Raw genomic sequence first — 17,828 nt, forward strand, 5'->3', positions numbered from 1 at the left:
CAGCAAAGTAATGTCTCTGCTTTTGAATATGCTATCTAGGTTGATCATAGCTTTCCTTCCAAGAAGCATCTTTTAATTTCATGGCTGCAGTCACCATATGCAGTGATTTTGGAGTCCCCCAAAATAAATTCTGACACTGTTTCCACTGTTTCCCCATCTATTTACCATGAAGTGATGGGAACAGATGCCATGATCTTGGTCTTCTGAACGTTGAGCTTTAAGCCAAATTTTTCACTCTCCTCTTTCACTTTCATCAAAAGACTTTTTAGCTCCTTTTCACTTTCTGCCATAAGGGTGGTGTCATCTGCATATCTGAAGTTACTGATATTTCTCCCGGCAATCTTGATTCCAGCTTGTGTTTCTTCCAGTCCAGCGTTTCTCATGATGTACTCTGCATATAAGCTAAATAAGCAGGGTGACAATATACAGCCTTGACGTATTCCTTTTTCTATTTGGAACCAGTCTGTTGTTCCATGTCCAGTTCTAACTGTTGCTTCCTGACCTGCATACAGATTTCTCAAGAGGCAGGTCAGGTGGTCTGGTATTCCCATCTCTCTCAGAATTTTCCACAGTTTATTGTGATCCACACAGTCAAAGGCGTTGGCATAGTCAATAAAGCAGAAATAGATGTTTTTCTGGAACTCTCTTGCTTTTTCCATGATCCAGCGGATGTTGGCAATTTGATCTCTGGTTCCTCTGCCTTTTCTAAAACCAGCATGAACATCAGGGAGTTCAAGGTTCATGTATTGCTAAAGCCTGGCTTGGAGAATTTTGATCATTACTTTACTAGCATGTGAGATGAGTGCAATTGTGCGGTAGTTTGAGCATTCTTTGGCATTGCCTTTCTTTGGCATTGCCTTTCTTTGGGGTTGGAATGAAAACTGACTTTTTCCAGTCCTGTGGCCACTGCTGAGTTTTCCAAATTTGTTGGCATATTAAATGCAACACTTTCACAGCATCATCTTTCAGGATTTGAAATAGCTCAGCTGTAATGCCATCACCTCCACTAGCTTTGTTTGTAGTGGTGCTTTCTAAGGCCCACTTGACTTCACATTCCAGGATGTCTGGCTCTAGATGAGTGATCACACCTTCATGATTATCCGGGTCGTGAAGATCTTTTTTGTACAGTTCTTCCGTGTATTCTTGCCACCTCTTCTTAATATCTTCTGCTTCTGTTAGGTCCATACCATTTCTGTCCTTTATCGAGCCCATCTTTGCATGAAATGTTCCCTTGGTATCTCTCATTTTCTCGAAGAGATCTCTAGTCTTTGCCATTTTGTTGTTTTCCTCTATTTCTTTGCATTGATCACTGAGGAAGGCTTTCTTATCTCTTCTTGCTATTCTTTGGAACTCTGCATTCAGATGGTTATATCTTTCCTTTTCTCCTTTGCTTTTCATCTCTCTTCTTTTCACAGCTATTTGTAAGGCATCCCCAGACAGCCATTTTGCTTTTTTGCATTTCTTTTCCATGGGGATGGTCTTCATCCCTGTCTCCTGTACAATGTCATGAACCTCATTCCATAGTTCATTAGGCACTCTATCTATCAGATCTAGGACCTTAAATCTATTTCTCACTTCCACTGTATAATCATAAGGGATTTTATTTGGGTCATACCTGAATGGTGTAGTGGTTTTCCCTACTTTCTTCAATTTAAGTCTGAATTTGGCAATAAGGAGTTCATGATCTGAGCCATAGTCAGCTCCCGGTCTTGTTTTTGTTGACTGTATAGACCTTCTCCATCTTTGGCTGCAAAGAATATAATCAATCTGATTTCGGTGTTGACCATCTGGTGATGTCCATGTGTAGAGTCTTCTCTTGTGTTGTTGGAAGAGGGTGTTTGCTATGACCAGTGCATTTTCTTGGCAAAACTCTATTAGGCTTTGCCTTGCTTCATTCCGCATTCCAAGGCCAAATTTGCCTGTTACTCCAGGTGTTTCTTGACTTCCTACTTTTGCATTCCAGTCCCCTATAATGAAAAGGACATCTTTTTTAGGTGTTAGTTCTAAAAGGTCTTGTAGGTCTTCATAGAACCGTTCAGCTTCTTCAGCATTACTGGTTGGGGCATAGACTTGGATAATTGTGCTATTGAATGGTTTGCCTTGGAGACGAACAGAGATCATTCTGTCATTTTTGAGATTGCATCCAAGTACTGCATTTCAGACTCTTTTGTTGCCCATGATGGCTACTCCATTTCTTCTGAGGGATTCCTGCCCGCAGTGGTAGACATAATGGTCATTTGAGTTAAATTCACCCATTCCAGTCCATTTTAGCTCGCTGATTCCTAGAATGTCGACATTCACTCTTGCCATCTCGTTTGACCACTTCCAATTTGCCTTGATTCATGGACCTGAGATTCCAGGTTCCTATGCAATATTGCTCTTTACAGCATCGGACCCTGGTTCTATCACCAGTCACATCCACAGCTGTGCATTGTTTTTGCTTTGGCTCCATCCCTTCATTCTTTCTAGAGTTATTTCTCCACTGATCTCCAGTAGCATATTGGGCACCTACTGACCCAGGGAGTTCGTCTTTCAGTATCCTATCATTTTGCCTTTCATACTGTTCATGGGAATGGTATAAGGAGCTACAAATTCACATGGTGCATGGTATGAATTAGAGAAAGGTAAAGAGTTGGACCAATAGTACGATAACTTCCCCACACATTCTACTTATTTCATTATACTTGAGAGATAAATCTATTATTGATAGCTACCAAGAAGAAAACCCACAAAAAATTTCAACAACAGAGAAAATGAAATTTCTGCAATAATAGCACAATTTGGATGCTCTTACACTTTAGTAAGACTGTGCATACTGTATGTATGACAGATGAAATTATATATTGTATACTATACTTATGTTCTTCTGTATATCAATTTGTACTTTTCTGAAAATGGTGTAATAATATATTCAGCTTCATTTATTCACTTATTGAACAATTTCTTAGCATCTCCTCTATTTTAGGTATTTTTCTGGATACCAATAAGCAAATCATATAAAAATTCCCAATCTTCTGGAACAAATATTCTAGTGGGAGGGACAGACAATAGATGAGACAAATAAGCAAAATTTATTGTATATTAGATTTAGATCTATAAACAGAAAAACCAAGAAAATGAGGTTGAAAGATTTTTGTAAGAAAAAAGTTGCAGTATTACATTTGGAAATAAGGAAAGCTGCATTAAGAAGCTTCCACTGGAATATACTCCTGAAGAAAATGAAAGTGTATGCCATGGAAATGACAGAAGAAGGGAACTCATAAATAAACAGAACAGTAAATGCAAAGGCTTTGAAGGAAGCATGTCTGAGATATTTCAGGAAAGCAAAGTGGCAACAACGATTATAGTGAAGTGTGAAAGAGAAAAAATGGAAGGAACAGGGTTTAGAGGGGCACTACCAGTCAAGGCTATGGTTTTTCCAGTGGTCATGTATGGATGTGAGAGTTGGACTGTGAAGAAAGCTGAGTGCCGAAGAACTGATGCTTTTGAACTGTGGTGTTGGAGAAGATTCTTGAGAGTCCCTTGGACTGCAAGGACATCCAACCAGTCCATCCTAAAGGAGATCGGTCCTGGGTGTTCTTTGGAAGGAATGATGCTAAAGCTGAAACTCCAGTACTTTGGCCACCTCACACGAAGAGTTGACTCACTGGAAAAGACTCTGATGCTGGGAGGGGCTGGGGGCAGGAGGAGAAGGGGACGACAGAGGATGAGATGGCTGGATGGCATCACTGACTCGATGGACGTGAGTCTGAGTGAACTCTGGGAGTTGGTGAGGGACAAGGAGCAATGGCATGCTGCAATTCATGGGGTCACAAAGAGTCAGACACAACTAATCAACTGAACCGAACTGAACCAGATAAGGTAGAATTAGGGTTGCTGCAATGCTTTTTGTTTTACACTGAATGAGATGGAAAGTTTTAGAAATGTTTGAGTAAAAAAGTTTCATGATCTAATTTAACTTTTAACAAGGTCACTCTGAGTGCTAGGTTAATTGATTGAATAGTGGCAAGAGTAAAAGCATTGGACTCGTTAGGAAATTACTGCAATTAACCAGGTGACAAGTAATAGCTGTATGAACAAGAGTGCTAAAAGTGATAAGGAGTAGTGGACAAATAATATATGCATTCTTAAGTTTACAACAGATCAGTCTAATCAATGATTTTGGGGGTATGAGAAAAAGATAGGTGTCAAAATTACCGAGGGTTTTCCATTTGAACAATTGGAAAAATGGAGTATCCACTTACTGAGATAAGAAATACAGTGGGAGAATCAGGTTTGGGGTAGTGGTGGTGGTATCAGGAACTAAGTTTCAGACATGCTAGGTTTGAAATGATTGTTAAATCCAAAGCAGAGATGTCAGTGAGGTCACTAGATGTCATGTGCATGGAGAACAGACCTGAGATTATGAATGGAGATATTTATCTAGGAATCCTCATATAGTATTTAAAACCATAATACTGGATGGGGTAACCAGGGTAGGTCACTGAGACAGAGAAAGTAGTATAAATAGTGTCTACATAAAGAAACTATGCAGTGGAAGAAAACTGTGTGACATATGTCCTTAGACAATAAGAGGTAGGACTTGATTACACTCAGCAACAGGATGTTGTTGATGGCTTTGGTAGAGCAGTGGGAGGGAAAGGTTGTTTGGAGTGGTTTATGGGGAAAATGGAAGAGGAAAGGAGACATTACTACTAATCTGACACTCTTTTAAAAAAATAGTAAGAGGATATTTTACTAAACTTGTGCATTTTAAAATTTAGATAAAATGAGTAAGCTTCTAGAAAAACACAATTTACTAAAACTGACAAAGAGAAAATCTGAACGGATCAATAAGCATAAACAAAGATACACATTAAAGAAACTGAATTTGTAATTTAGAACTTTTCATAATAGAACTTCTAGGCCCAGATGGCTTTACTTGTGAATTTTCAAAAGATTAAAAAAGTATAACACCAATAAATTAAGAAAAAAGAAAGTGCATAAAAAGTAAAACACCAATCTTTAAGCCAAAAAAAAACCAACCAGGATAAAATAGAGAAGAATGGCACACTTCTCAACTCATTTTATGAAAGCAGACAAGGACAACTCCAGAAAGCAACAGGTCAATTACAGGTCAATTTTTCAAAAATCTAAATGTAAAAGCCTTCCCACCTTACACACCAACTTCAGCAAATAAAATGCAGTGATTTTAAAAAGTATGATAAATCACAATGTATTTATTTGTTCCTGGTATGTAAAGTTGATTTCACATTCAGAAATCATCTATCTCAGAAATCAACCAAATTAATAGAAAAACTAAAAGTAAATAAATTAACAGATATAGATATGTACTCAACAAAGTAAAATGTCATATCCATTCATGTTGAAAAACCTCATAATAGACTAGGTATAAAAAGAAACTTCCATGATAAGACAAACTTACTTATAAAGAACGTATAATAAATATCATACTTCCCTGAGAAATAATGAAAGCCTTATACCTGAAATTATGACCAAGACGGTTATATTCACCCATCAGTATATTCATTCAGCTCATGTTAGTGGCTCAAGCCAATGCAATTTTAAAGAAATTAAAACTTTAACAATTGTAAAGGAAAAAATAAAACTTCCTAATTTACAGGCTGGTATGAAATAGATGGGGAAACAGTGGAAACAGTGTCAGACTTTATTTTTTGGGCTCCAAAATCACTGCAGATGGTGATCACAGCCATGAAATTAAAAGACGCTTACTCCCTGGAAGAAAACTTATGACCAACCTAGATAGCATATTCAAAAGCAGAGACATTACTTTGCTGACTAAGGTCTGTCTAGTTAAGGCTATGGTTTTTCCTGTGGTCATGTATGGATGTGAGAGTTGGACTGTGAAGAAGGCTGAACACCAAAGAATTGATGCTTTTGAACTGTGGTGTTGGAGAAGACTCTTGAGAGTCCCTTGGACTCCAAGGAGATCCAACCAGTCCATTCTGAAGGAGATCAGCCCTAGGATTTCTTTGGAAGGAATGATGCTAAAGCTGAAACTCCAGTACTTTGGCCACCTCATGTGAAGAGTTGACTCATTGGAAAAGACCCTGATGCTGGGAGGGATTGGGGGCAGGAGGAGGAGGGGACGACAGAGGATGAGATGGCTGGATGGCATCACTGACTCAATGGACATGAGGTTGAGTGAACTCCAGGAGTTGGTGATGGACAGGGAGGCCTGGCATGCTGCGATTCACGGGGTCGCAAAGAATCAGACATGACTGAGTGACTGAACTGTACTGATGGTTGAGTACGTAAAAAATTCAAAAGGATGCATAAACTATTTTATTTTTAGAGGTGCTAGATGCGAGATCAATATACAGAAACAATTATATTTCCATATAAGCAATAAATAGAGAATAAATTTTAATAAATAATAACCACTTATAATGGCATAAAAATACCTAAGAATAAATATAAATGTAGCTATGTAAAACCCTTTTAGTTAAAACAACAAAATATTATTGAGAGAAACTAAGAAGATGTGAGTAAATGAAATGTTCAGAGTTGTAGATTGGAAAACTCAATATAGTAAAGGTATCACTCTTTTAATTTATGGAGACTTTGCTGATACCTTTAATGCACAGAAACACAGAGGGTTAGGCAAAATGAGGTGAAAGGGAATACTTTCAAAATGAAAGAAGATAAAACTTCAGAAAAAGAACTAAAATCAGAGATAAGCAATTAACCAGTTAAAGAAATCAAAGTAATAGTCATAAATATGCTCATCAAACTCAAGAAAAGAATGGATGAACTCAATGAGAATTTCAACAAAGTGGATAGCAAATATGAAAAAGAACCAATCAAACTGAAGAATACAATTACTGACAAGAGAAGTGCACTAGAGGAACTCAGCAACAGATGAGGGGATGCAGAACAGAGCAGTAATCTCTGTGACAGGGTAGTGGAAATTATCCAACTGAAACAGCAAGAAGAAAACAGAATGCAGAAAAATGTATATAGTATAAGATACCTCTGGGAAAACATCAAGGAAACTAACATTCATGTTATAGGCATCCCAGAGGGAGAAGAGAAAAAGAAAGGGACAGAAAACCTATTTGAAGAATGGCTCATGGCTGACAACTCCCCTACCATTCTGGTGATGGAAACAGACATTCAAGCCCAAACAAGATAAACACAAAGAGACCCACACCAAGATGCATTATAATTAAAAGATCAGAAGTTAGAATATAAAAAGCAGAAAGAGAAAGAAACTAATTACATGTAAGTTCAGTTCAGTCGCTCAGTAGTGTCCAACTCTTTGCAACCCCATGGACTGCAGCACGCCAGGCTTCCCTGTCCATCACCAACTCTGGAGCTTGCTCAAATTCGTGTCCATAGAGTCAGTGATGCCATCCAACAATCTCTGTCATCCCCTTCTCCTCCTGCCTTCAATCTTTTCGAGCATCAGGGTATTTTCAAATGAGTCAGTTCTTCACATCAGCTGGCCAAAGCATTGGAATTTCAGCTTCAGTATCAGTCCTTCCAATGAATATTCAGGACTGATTTCCTTTAGGATGGACTGGTTTGACCTCCTTGCAATCCAAGGGACTCTCAAGAGTCTTCTCCAATATCACAGTTCAAAAGCATCAATTCTTCGGCACTCAGCTTTCTTTATAGTCCAACTCTCACATCCATACATGACTATTGGAAAAACCATAGCTTTGACTAGAGGACCTTTATTGGCAAAGTAATGTCTCTGCTTTTTAATATGCTGTCTAGGTTTTACTTCCCTGGTGGCTCAGACGGTAAAGCATCTGCCTACAATGCGGGAGACCTGGGTTCAATCCCTGAGTCAGGAAGATCTCCTGGAGAAGGAAATGGTAACTCACTCCAGTATTCTTGCCTGGAAAATCCCATGGACGGAGGAACCTGGTGGGCTACAGTCCAAGGGGTTGCAAAGAGTTGGACACGACAGGGCGACTTCACTTTCACTTTTTCACTTTCAGGATTTTCATAGTTTTTTTCCAAGGAGCAAGCTTCTTTTAATTTCATGGCTGCAGTCACCATCTGCAGTGATTTTGGAGCCCAAGAAAATAAAATCTGTCTGTTTCCATTGTTTCTCCATCTATTTGCCATGGAGTGATAGGACTGGATGCCATGATCTTAGTTTTTTGAATGTTGAGTTTTAAGCCAGCTTTTTCACTCTCCTCTTCACTTTCATCACTTACATATATGGAAAATCCATATAGGAAAGACTATTAGCTTATTTTTCAGCAGACTTTACAGGCTAAAATGGACTGGAATGATATTTTAAAATACTGAAAAGAAACAAAAGCTTGCCAAGAATACTCTACCCAGAAAGTTTGTCTCTTAGAATTGAAGGGCAGATAGTTTCCCAGATAAGCAAAAACTAAGAGTTAATTACCACTAAACTATTGGAGAAGACTCTTGAGAGTCCCTTGGACTGCAAGGAGATCCAACCAGTCCATCCTAAAGGAGATCAGCCCTGGGATTTCTTTGGAAGAAATGATGCTAAAACTGAAACTCCAGTACTTCGGCCACCTCATGCGAAGAGTTGACTCATTGGAAAAGACTCTGATGCTGGGAGGGATTGGGGGCAGGAGGAGAAGGGGACGACAGAGGACGAGATGGCTGGATGGCATCATGGACTCAATGGACGTGAGCCTGAGTCAACTCCGGGAGTTGGTGATGGACAGGGAGGCCTGGCGTGCTGTGATTCATGGGGTCGCAAAGAGTCGGATACAACTGTGCGACTGAACTGAACTGGAACTGACCTTACAAAAAGTGTTAAAGAGCCTCCTTTAAATGGAATAGAAGATCCCATAACTAGAAACAAGAAAATTATGAAGGAAAAAAATCTTAGTAGTAGAGGTAAACATAAAGTAAAAGTAACAGATCAATCACCTGTTAAACAAGGTTAAAAGAGAAAAGTATATCATATCTAATTAGTTAAGTTATACACAAAATAAAAAGATGTAAATTATGTCAGAAACAATAAAATGTAGGTGAGTACAGCAGTAAAAATATAGTATGTTTAAAATGCGCTCAAATTTGGCAACCATCAACTCAAAATAGACAGCTATAATAAATAAGCTGTTACATATAAACCTCAAGGTAACCATAAATCATATATATGATATATATATCAGATACATATTATATATACATGATATATACCTGATATATAGAAGGCAATGGCAACCCACTCCAGTACTCTTGCCTGGAAAGTCCCATGGACGGAGGAGCTGGGTGGGCTGCAGTCCATGGGGTTGCGAAGAGTCGGACATGACCGAGTGACTTCCCTTTCACTTTTCACTTTCATGCATTGGAGAAGGAAATGGCAACCCACTCCAGTGTTCTTGCCTGGAGAATCCCAGGGACAGGGGAGCCTGGTGGGCTGCCGTCTATGGGGTCGCACAGAGTCAGACATGACTGAAGAGAATTAGCAGCAGCAGCAGCAGCAGAGTATAATAGAGAGTCCAAAAGTAAACCCATACATGCGTAACAGGTTGCTTCAACCATGTCCAACTCTTTGTAACTCTATGGACCATAGCCCTCCAGGCTCTTCTGTCCATGGGATTCTCCAGGCAAGAATATTGACATGGGTTGCCATGCCTTCTTGAATCTTCCTGACCCAGGGATCAAAACAATATCTACATCTCCTGTGTAGACAGGTGGGTTCTTTATCACTAGCACCACCTGGGAAGCCCAAATTAATTGATGACACAAGAGTCAAGACTATACGTGGGGAGAAGACAGTCTCTTCAATAAAGAGTTTGGAAAACTGGACAACTAAACTCAGAAAATCAAACTAGAACATTTTAAATACCATACAAAAAATAAACTCAAAATGGATCAAAGACTTAAATGTAAGACTCCAAACCATAACATTTCTGGAAGAAAACATAGGGAATAGCTCTTTGACACTGGTCTTGGCAATATTTGTTTCTCTGCATCTGTCTCCTCAAGCAAGGGCAACAAACTCTTGTGGCAAAAAACCACATTGGACTGCATCAAACTAAAAAGATTTTGCACAGCAAAGGAAACCATAAAGAGTGAAAAGGCAACCTACTGAATGGGAAAAGATATTTGCAAATGGTTTATCCAATAAGGTGTTAATATCCAATATATATAAGAAACCCATACAACTCAATATAAAAAAACTCAACAAGAATCCAATTTAAGATGGGCAGAAGAACTGAGCATTTATTTTCCCCAGGAAAATATGCAGTGGCCAACAGATCCACGAAAGATGCTCATCAGCACTAACCATCAGGGAAATGCAACTCAAAACCATAATAAGATATCCTCTCATACCTGTCACAATGGTTATCACCAAAGAGACATCAAATAACAAGTATTGGTGAAGATGTGGAGAGAAGAGAACCCTCATACACTGCTGATAGGAACATAACTTGGTAAAGTCACTATAGAAAACAGTATGGAAATTTCTCAAAAAATAAGAAATGGAACTACAATACGATCTAGCAGTTCTTCTACTGGGTATTTCTCTGAAGAAAATGAAAACACTAATTTGAAAAGATGTATGCACTCCTATGCTCACTGCAGAATTATTTACAATAGTCAAGATATGAAAGCAACCTAAGTGTCCTTTAACAGATGAACAGATAAAGAAGACGTGAGTAATGGAGAATAAAGAAGACTCAGCCATAAAAATGAAATCCTGCTATTTAGGACAACATGGATAGACTTAGAAAGGGTATTACGCTAAGCAAAATAAGTCAGACAGAGAAAGACATAGAAGTGATTTCACTTATATGCAGAATCTAAAATACAAAACAATGGAACAAACAAAACAGAAATAGACTTAGATACAGAGGACAAACTGGTGGTCACCAGAGGGAAGAGACTGGGGGTTAGGCAAAATAGGTGAAGGGGGTTAAGGGGTACAAGTTTCCAGTTATAAAGTAAATAAGTCACAGGGATGTAATGTATAGTACAGGGAATATAGTCAAGAGTATTGCAATAACTTTATATGGTTACAGATGGTTACCAGACTTTTCATGGTGATCAACTTGCAATGTATATAAATGTCAAATAGCCATATTGTATACCTGAAACTAATATGTCAAGTATACTTCAATTAAAAAATAAAATACATATGGTAATTATAAAGGCCAGTAATAACCTAGACAATCTGATGATTTACTCTGCAAATTTAAAAACTTACCAAAAAGTTACAGTAATTAATACAGTGTGTTACTGACAAAAAGACAATAACTCATGAAAATAATCAAGAGTTAAACAGATTCATGATATCCTATGACAATTTATTTTTTAGAGAAGGTGATTCTCCACAGCAGTAGGTATAGGGTGGTCTTTTTGACTACCAATGGCATGAGTAATTGGAAATCCATGTGGGGAAAAATGAAGCTTGACCTCACTTGATTCCATAGACACAATTTAATTCCAGGTCACATCCAAATGTGAAAGACAACATCATAAAGATTATAGACAAAAACAGAGGCGTGTCATCATGACACTGAGGTAGTGAAGGATTTCTTAAATGAAACATGAAAAGTGCCAACCATAAAGTAAAATGCCTGGTAGTCTGTATTAAAGTTAAGAATGTTTATTAATGAAGACATTTTTAAGAGCGTGAAAGTGCAGTCCCTGGAGTGGGAGTATATATTCACCACATGATAATGGTCAAAACAGAGGTAGCACATTTGACTGCACACATCACAAAGGGCTTATGTCGTGAAGATGTAAAAAGTTTTCCAGAAAGATAAATAATTCACGATAAAAAGAGAGTGATAAAGGATATCTAGGTGACAGAGAAACATGAAAAAAAAAAGTGCTCAACATCATTAATGATCAGAGAAGTGCAAGTAAACTGAAAAAGACTGAGGTTATTGAGTACTGGTGAGTTACTAAGTATATTAAGCAATAGGAATTCTCACACCCTGCTGGTGAAGTACAAATTTCTTAGAACACAGTGGACAATCTTATAAAATTATCTTTTGAAGCTGAACCTTCTATGTGACCTAGCAATTTCATTCCTAGATATATCAGAGTATATTTACAAGAGTGTTCCACCAAGATGTACTCCCTGTAAGAATTAGTAATGCATATACTTCAGGAAGAAGAAAGGCATAGAAAGAAGGAATGGAATGTATTTTTAAAGTGCTGAAAGTAATTATAAGATATGTTGGAAATTCTAGTTAAATAGTGTATAAACAGTTTCCAGGAGAAATATCAATAACCTCAGATATGCAGATGACACCACTCTTATGGCAGAAAGTGAAGAGGAGCTAAAAAGCCTCTTGATGAAAGTGAAAGTGGAGCATGAAAAAGTTGGCTTAAAGCTCAACATTCAGAAAATGAAGATCATGGCATCTGGTCCCATGACTTCATGGGAAAGAGATGGGGAAACAGTGGAAACAGTGTCAGACTTTATTTTTTGGGCTCCAAAATCACTGCAGATGGTGACTGCAGCCATGAAATTAAAAGAAGCATACTCCCTGGAAGAAAGTTATGACCAACCTAGATAGCATATTCAAAAGCAGAGACATTACTTTGCCGACTAAGGTCCATCTAGTCAAGGCTATGGTTTTTCCAGTGGTCATGTATGGATGTGAGAGTTGGACTGTGAAGAAAGCTGAGTGCTGAAGAATTGATGCTTTTGAACGGTGGTGTTGGAGAGGACTCTTGAGAGTCCCTTGGACTGCAAGGAGATCCAATCAGTCCATTCTGAAGGAGATCAACTCTGGGATTTCTTTGGAAGGAATGATGCTAAAGCTGAAACTCCAGTACTTTGGCCACCTCATGTGAAGAGTTGACTCATTGGAAAAGACTCTGATGCTGGGAGAGATTGGGGGCAGGAGGAGAAGGGGATGACAGAGGATGAGATGGCTGGATGGCATCACTGATTCGATGGATGTGAGTCTGAGTGAACTCCGGGAGTTGGTGATGGACAGGGAGGCCTGGCGTGAGGCGATTCATGGGGTCGCAAAGAGTCGGACACGACTGAGTGATTGAACTGAACTGAACCAGTTAATTTGTATCAGGTTAGAAATATGTGGGAAGCTTCCTGGTGGCTCTGTGGTAAAGAATCTGCCCGCCAATGCAGGAGACACAGGTTCTATCTCCGGTCCTGGTAGATTCCACAGGCCATGGGACAACTAAGCCTGGGCACCATGACCACTGAGCCCACATGCTACTGCGACTGAAGCCCAAACACTCTAGAGCCTGCACTCAGCAACAAGAGAATCCCACACAGCAATGGAGGCCCAGCACAGTCAAATAAATAAGAGAACTATTAAAAAAATAAGTGGGAATAAAATTTCAGACATTAGAAAAATAGTAGGAAAGTCTTTAGGGCTAGATCAAGGGACAGAGTTCCTTGTTTTATTTTGGAGGAAGATATAAATATTAGATGAATTTAGATTTTGGTAGAAAAAATATAATGTTACATGTGTACATTGCATCAAAGACTTTTATGTATTCACATTCCCCCAAATCTTAATTTTCAATATCTATAACAATAAAACAAGACAAAATAATAAAAACAAAGTGAAAAAATTAAACTCAGATTTAAGATATGTTAAAAAAAAGTATAGGTGCATATGCACCAAAAGAGGTAATATCAATATTCATAGCAACATTATTCATAATATCCAAGAGTGAGAAACAACCCAAATGCCCATCAGCAGAAGACAGGATAAATAGTGTGCATTTGTTCAATGGACCACTATAAAGCAACACAAATGAAGGAATTTATACCTACACTCACATGTGAAAAAAATCTCACAAACATAATACGGGGCAAAAGAAATCAAAAGTGAAATAACAGATACCCTAAGAGTTTATCTGTAAAGAATTCAATAAATATGCAATACTAACCGACAGTGTTTAGGGACACATTTCAGTTAGAGGAGGCATGAGGATATTTCTGAGTTGCTGGCAATATTCTAATTTTTGATCTGCCTGACAGTGACATGAGTGCTTATTCTGTGTTACTTCAGAGATGTACGTTTTGTTTTTTATGAGCTGTATATGTGTTATATATGCCTACAGCATACATTTTCAAAGTAGAGGTTACGTTTTCTGGAATCAGGGAAGTTTGGTTGTTTGTGACACTGGAAATAATCTTGTGATATGTGTTCCAATCAGAATGACATACCAGGACTAGCGGCTGGTAAGCTCTGGGAATGAATGTTCTTTAGAAGGAGGAACATATTATTTTCCCCTTGTTTAACTTTCCCTAAGTACAGTAGAGAGATTTTTCAGCCTCCCACCTTCCCCTGTAAAAGCAGACTATAATGTCAAGACATGCAAGATATTTTGAAGCTATGCAAGATCTTCCTTCCTGCTGTGCTTAATTTCTGAATCCAATGCTATCACAAAAACAGAGGCAATGTGATTGCCCAGTGGAAGGAGCAAGGACGATTTTCATGAGCACTCCATGGCCCTGCTGTAAATTGGTCTTGTGTACACTGCTCAGGCAGATGAACCACACATTTTTTAAGATTTTATTTTAAGGCTGAGTAATAGAAAACCAAGTTCCTTTTTACATTAAAAAGTAGGCATTTTTTTTTCCTTTCACGTGGAACCAAAATAAAAATAAGCAGAGATAAGTTTTCTTATTTTCAATACTCAACTCTATTTTGAGCTAGAAAGATTATCTGAGATTATTGTAAACAATATTTAGTAAACTTGGTCATAGTAAAAGCTCATAATATGTCTCTTATCTATTTGGGGTCTGATTTCAAACTAACTTGACAATTGGATCCAAAATTTAATGGAAAATGCCAGATCTTAAAAAAACAAAACAAAACAAAAAAAACTACTAATTACAAATGAGAAAAAATAAGGACTCCATATAGGTCTAAAATGCTAATTGAAGTGACAGAATAAATATCCTGCCTCCTGTTATCGACTATGCAATCATCTCAACTGTAAATCTAGACCTATCTCTGCAAGTAGGCAGTTTCTCAGAAGGAATTATTAAGTAGGCAGGCCTTCATCAAGCATTTTTAAACACTGGAATTGGTCCTGCCCTACCAAACCTGCCATTGAAGTACTGGGTGACTGTTTAGGTAGTAGGAGAGAATATGAAGCCAGAAAAAAGCTTCATGTTCTGTCTATAGATAAGCTTCTGCTGCTGCTGCTGAGCCGCTTCAGTCGTGTCCAACTCTGTGCGACCCCATAGACGGCAGCCCACCAGGCTCCCCCGTCCCTGGGATTCTCCAGGCAAGAACACTGGAGTGGGTTGCCATTTCCTTCTCCAATGCATGAAAGTGAAAAGTGAAAGTGAAGTCACTCAGTCGTGCCCAACCCCTAGTGACCTCATGGACTGCAACCTAAAGGCTTCTCTGTCCATGGGATTTTCCAGGCAAGAGCTCTGGAGTGGGTTACCATTGCCGTCTCCAAGATAAGCTTCTAGTTTACCTTATATTTGATGTTACTGAAAGAAATTTGATGCTGAAGTTGAAACTCCAATACTTTGGCCACCTGACGGGGAGAACTGACTCACTGGAAAAGACCCTGATGCTGGGAAAGATTGAAGGCAGGAAGAGAAGGGGATGACAGAGGATGAGATGGTTGCATGGCATCACCGACTCAATGGACATGGGTTTGGATGGACTCCGGGAGTTGGTGATGGACAGGGAGGCCTGGCGTGTTGCAGTCCATGGGGTTGCATAGAGTCGGACATGACTGAGCAACTGAACTAAACTGAACTGAAGGAGAAGCATTTATACTGTGACTTGAATACACTTGTGCTATATATAAACAAGACCTTACTTTACCAGTTTCAGGGGTAGAAAATAAACTCATACCTGTGGATTATTCAAATCAAATATTTCAAGTATTTCTAAGCATATCTTTCCTTTCATGTTTCCCTTCCTCTACTTCCTTTATGGTAATTCCAAAAACTCAAGATTAATATAATCCCCAGCCTCATTCCTGTTACAATGAGCTGAGAGCTTGGATTTCTTCACTGGCAACTTTTGACTTTTCCCAGAAAGAGTCAGTGTTAAAACACTGTTATTTTCTTTACTGTTCACAAAAAACTAACACAACACCAGAACATCATAAATCAACCATATTCCAAAAAAAAACCCTGACAATGTGAATCTGCCAATTCTTGCCCAGTGTGTGACTAATGAGCAAGGAAGGCAGGGGCAGGGGGAGAGCCATTTCTCCAGAGCCATCCTCTTTGACTTTCATTAAAAAGTTGGTGCCCTGTGACAACCTAGAGGCGTTGGGTGGGGAGAAAGATGGGAGGGAGGTTCAAGAGGGAGGGGACATACTATACCTATGGCTGATTCATGTTAATATATGGCAGAAACTGATACAATATTATAAAGCAATTATCCTCCAATTGAAACTAAATACATTTAAAGTTTGGAAAAGTCCCAGGTCAATTGGCACTTACTGAACAACTAAGCCTAAGGTGGTTTTCATTTCTGGCATACACACTCTGAAACCTGTTCCTCTGCCCCCTCCACACCTTTTTCCCTTGCGGACTACCACTCCCTTTTGCGCTCCTTCCCTTATAAAAACCTACCCCAATTTTTGGTTCCCAGGATGACTAACATTCGCTGGGGAAAAATCTATTACTTTGATAGTTTAGAAAGTTTTTCTTGTGATGTATTTTTTGGCTGAATAATATTCTGTTAGAGAAAGGGACGCAGAGGATGAGATGGTTAGATAGCAGCACCAGCTCAACGGACATGAATTTGAGCTAGTGTAGGGAGATAACCCACTCCAGCACGCTTGCCTGGAGAATCCCATGGATGGAGGAGCCTGGCAGGCTGCAGTCCATGGGGTTGCTAAGAGTCAGACACGACTGAGCAACTTCACTTTAGCTTTCCACTTTCATGCATTAGAGAAGGAAATGGCAACCCACTCCAGTGTTCTTGCCTGGAGAATCCCAGGGACAGAGGAGCTGCTGTCTATGGGGTCGCACAGAGTCGGACACAACTGACACAACTTAGCAGCAGCAGCAGCAGCAGGGAGATAGTGCAGGATAGGGAGATAGTGTAGGACAGAGGAACCTGGAATACTGCAGTCCATGGGGTCACAAAAGGTCAGACACAATTTAGTGACTGAACACATATGTATATATATTTTTTCTTTATAAATTCATCCACTGATAGAAATTGTATTGTTTTCACCTCTTGGCTTCTGTGAATAATGCTATTATAGATATAGTGTACAAATAACTTTAAGACTTTGCTTTCAGTTGTTTTGAATAGATATACCCATAGGTGGGATTATTGGATCATATGGTAATCCTATTTTTAATATTTTGAAGAGCCTCAATTCTGTTATCCATAGCAGTTTCACCATTTTACATGTCCACTAACAGTGCACCAGGGTTCCAATTTCTCTACATCATTACTAGTTTATTTCTGTTGTTTTTTTTCTATAGTGACCATCCTATAGTGGTATGCCATTATGGTTTTGATTTTCTATTCTCTAACAGTTTGTGATAACTGAGCATCTTTTTACATGCTTGTTAGCCATTTGTTTATCATCTTTGGAGAAATGTCCCTTATTCAAGTCCTTTATTTCTTGTTTAAGTAAGCTCCAGGAGTTGGTGATGGACAGGGAAGCCTGGTGTGCTGCAGTCCATGGGGTCACAAAGAGTCAGACACAACTGAGCGACTGAACTGAACTGATTGTTGAGTTGTAAGAGTTCTTTATATATTCTGGATATTTACTCATCAGATATATGATTTATATATATATTTTTCATTCTGTGGACAGAGCCTCCATTTTCTTTTAGCTTCCAGTGTTACTATTGAGATCTGTCTTTCTGATCCTTTGTATGACATCTTCCCTGACCTGGTCTGGGGGAAGCTTTTATCAAC

This window comes from Capricornis sumatraensis, chromosome 9, assembly GCF_032405125.1.
Source record: "Capricornis sumatraensis isolate serow.1 chromosome 9, serow.2, whole genome shotgun sequence".
Taxonomy (NCBI): domain Eukaryota; kingdom Metazoa; phylum Chordata; class Mammalia; order Artiodactyla; family Bovidae; genus Capricornis; species Capricornis sumatraensis.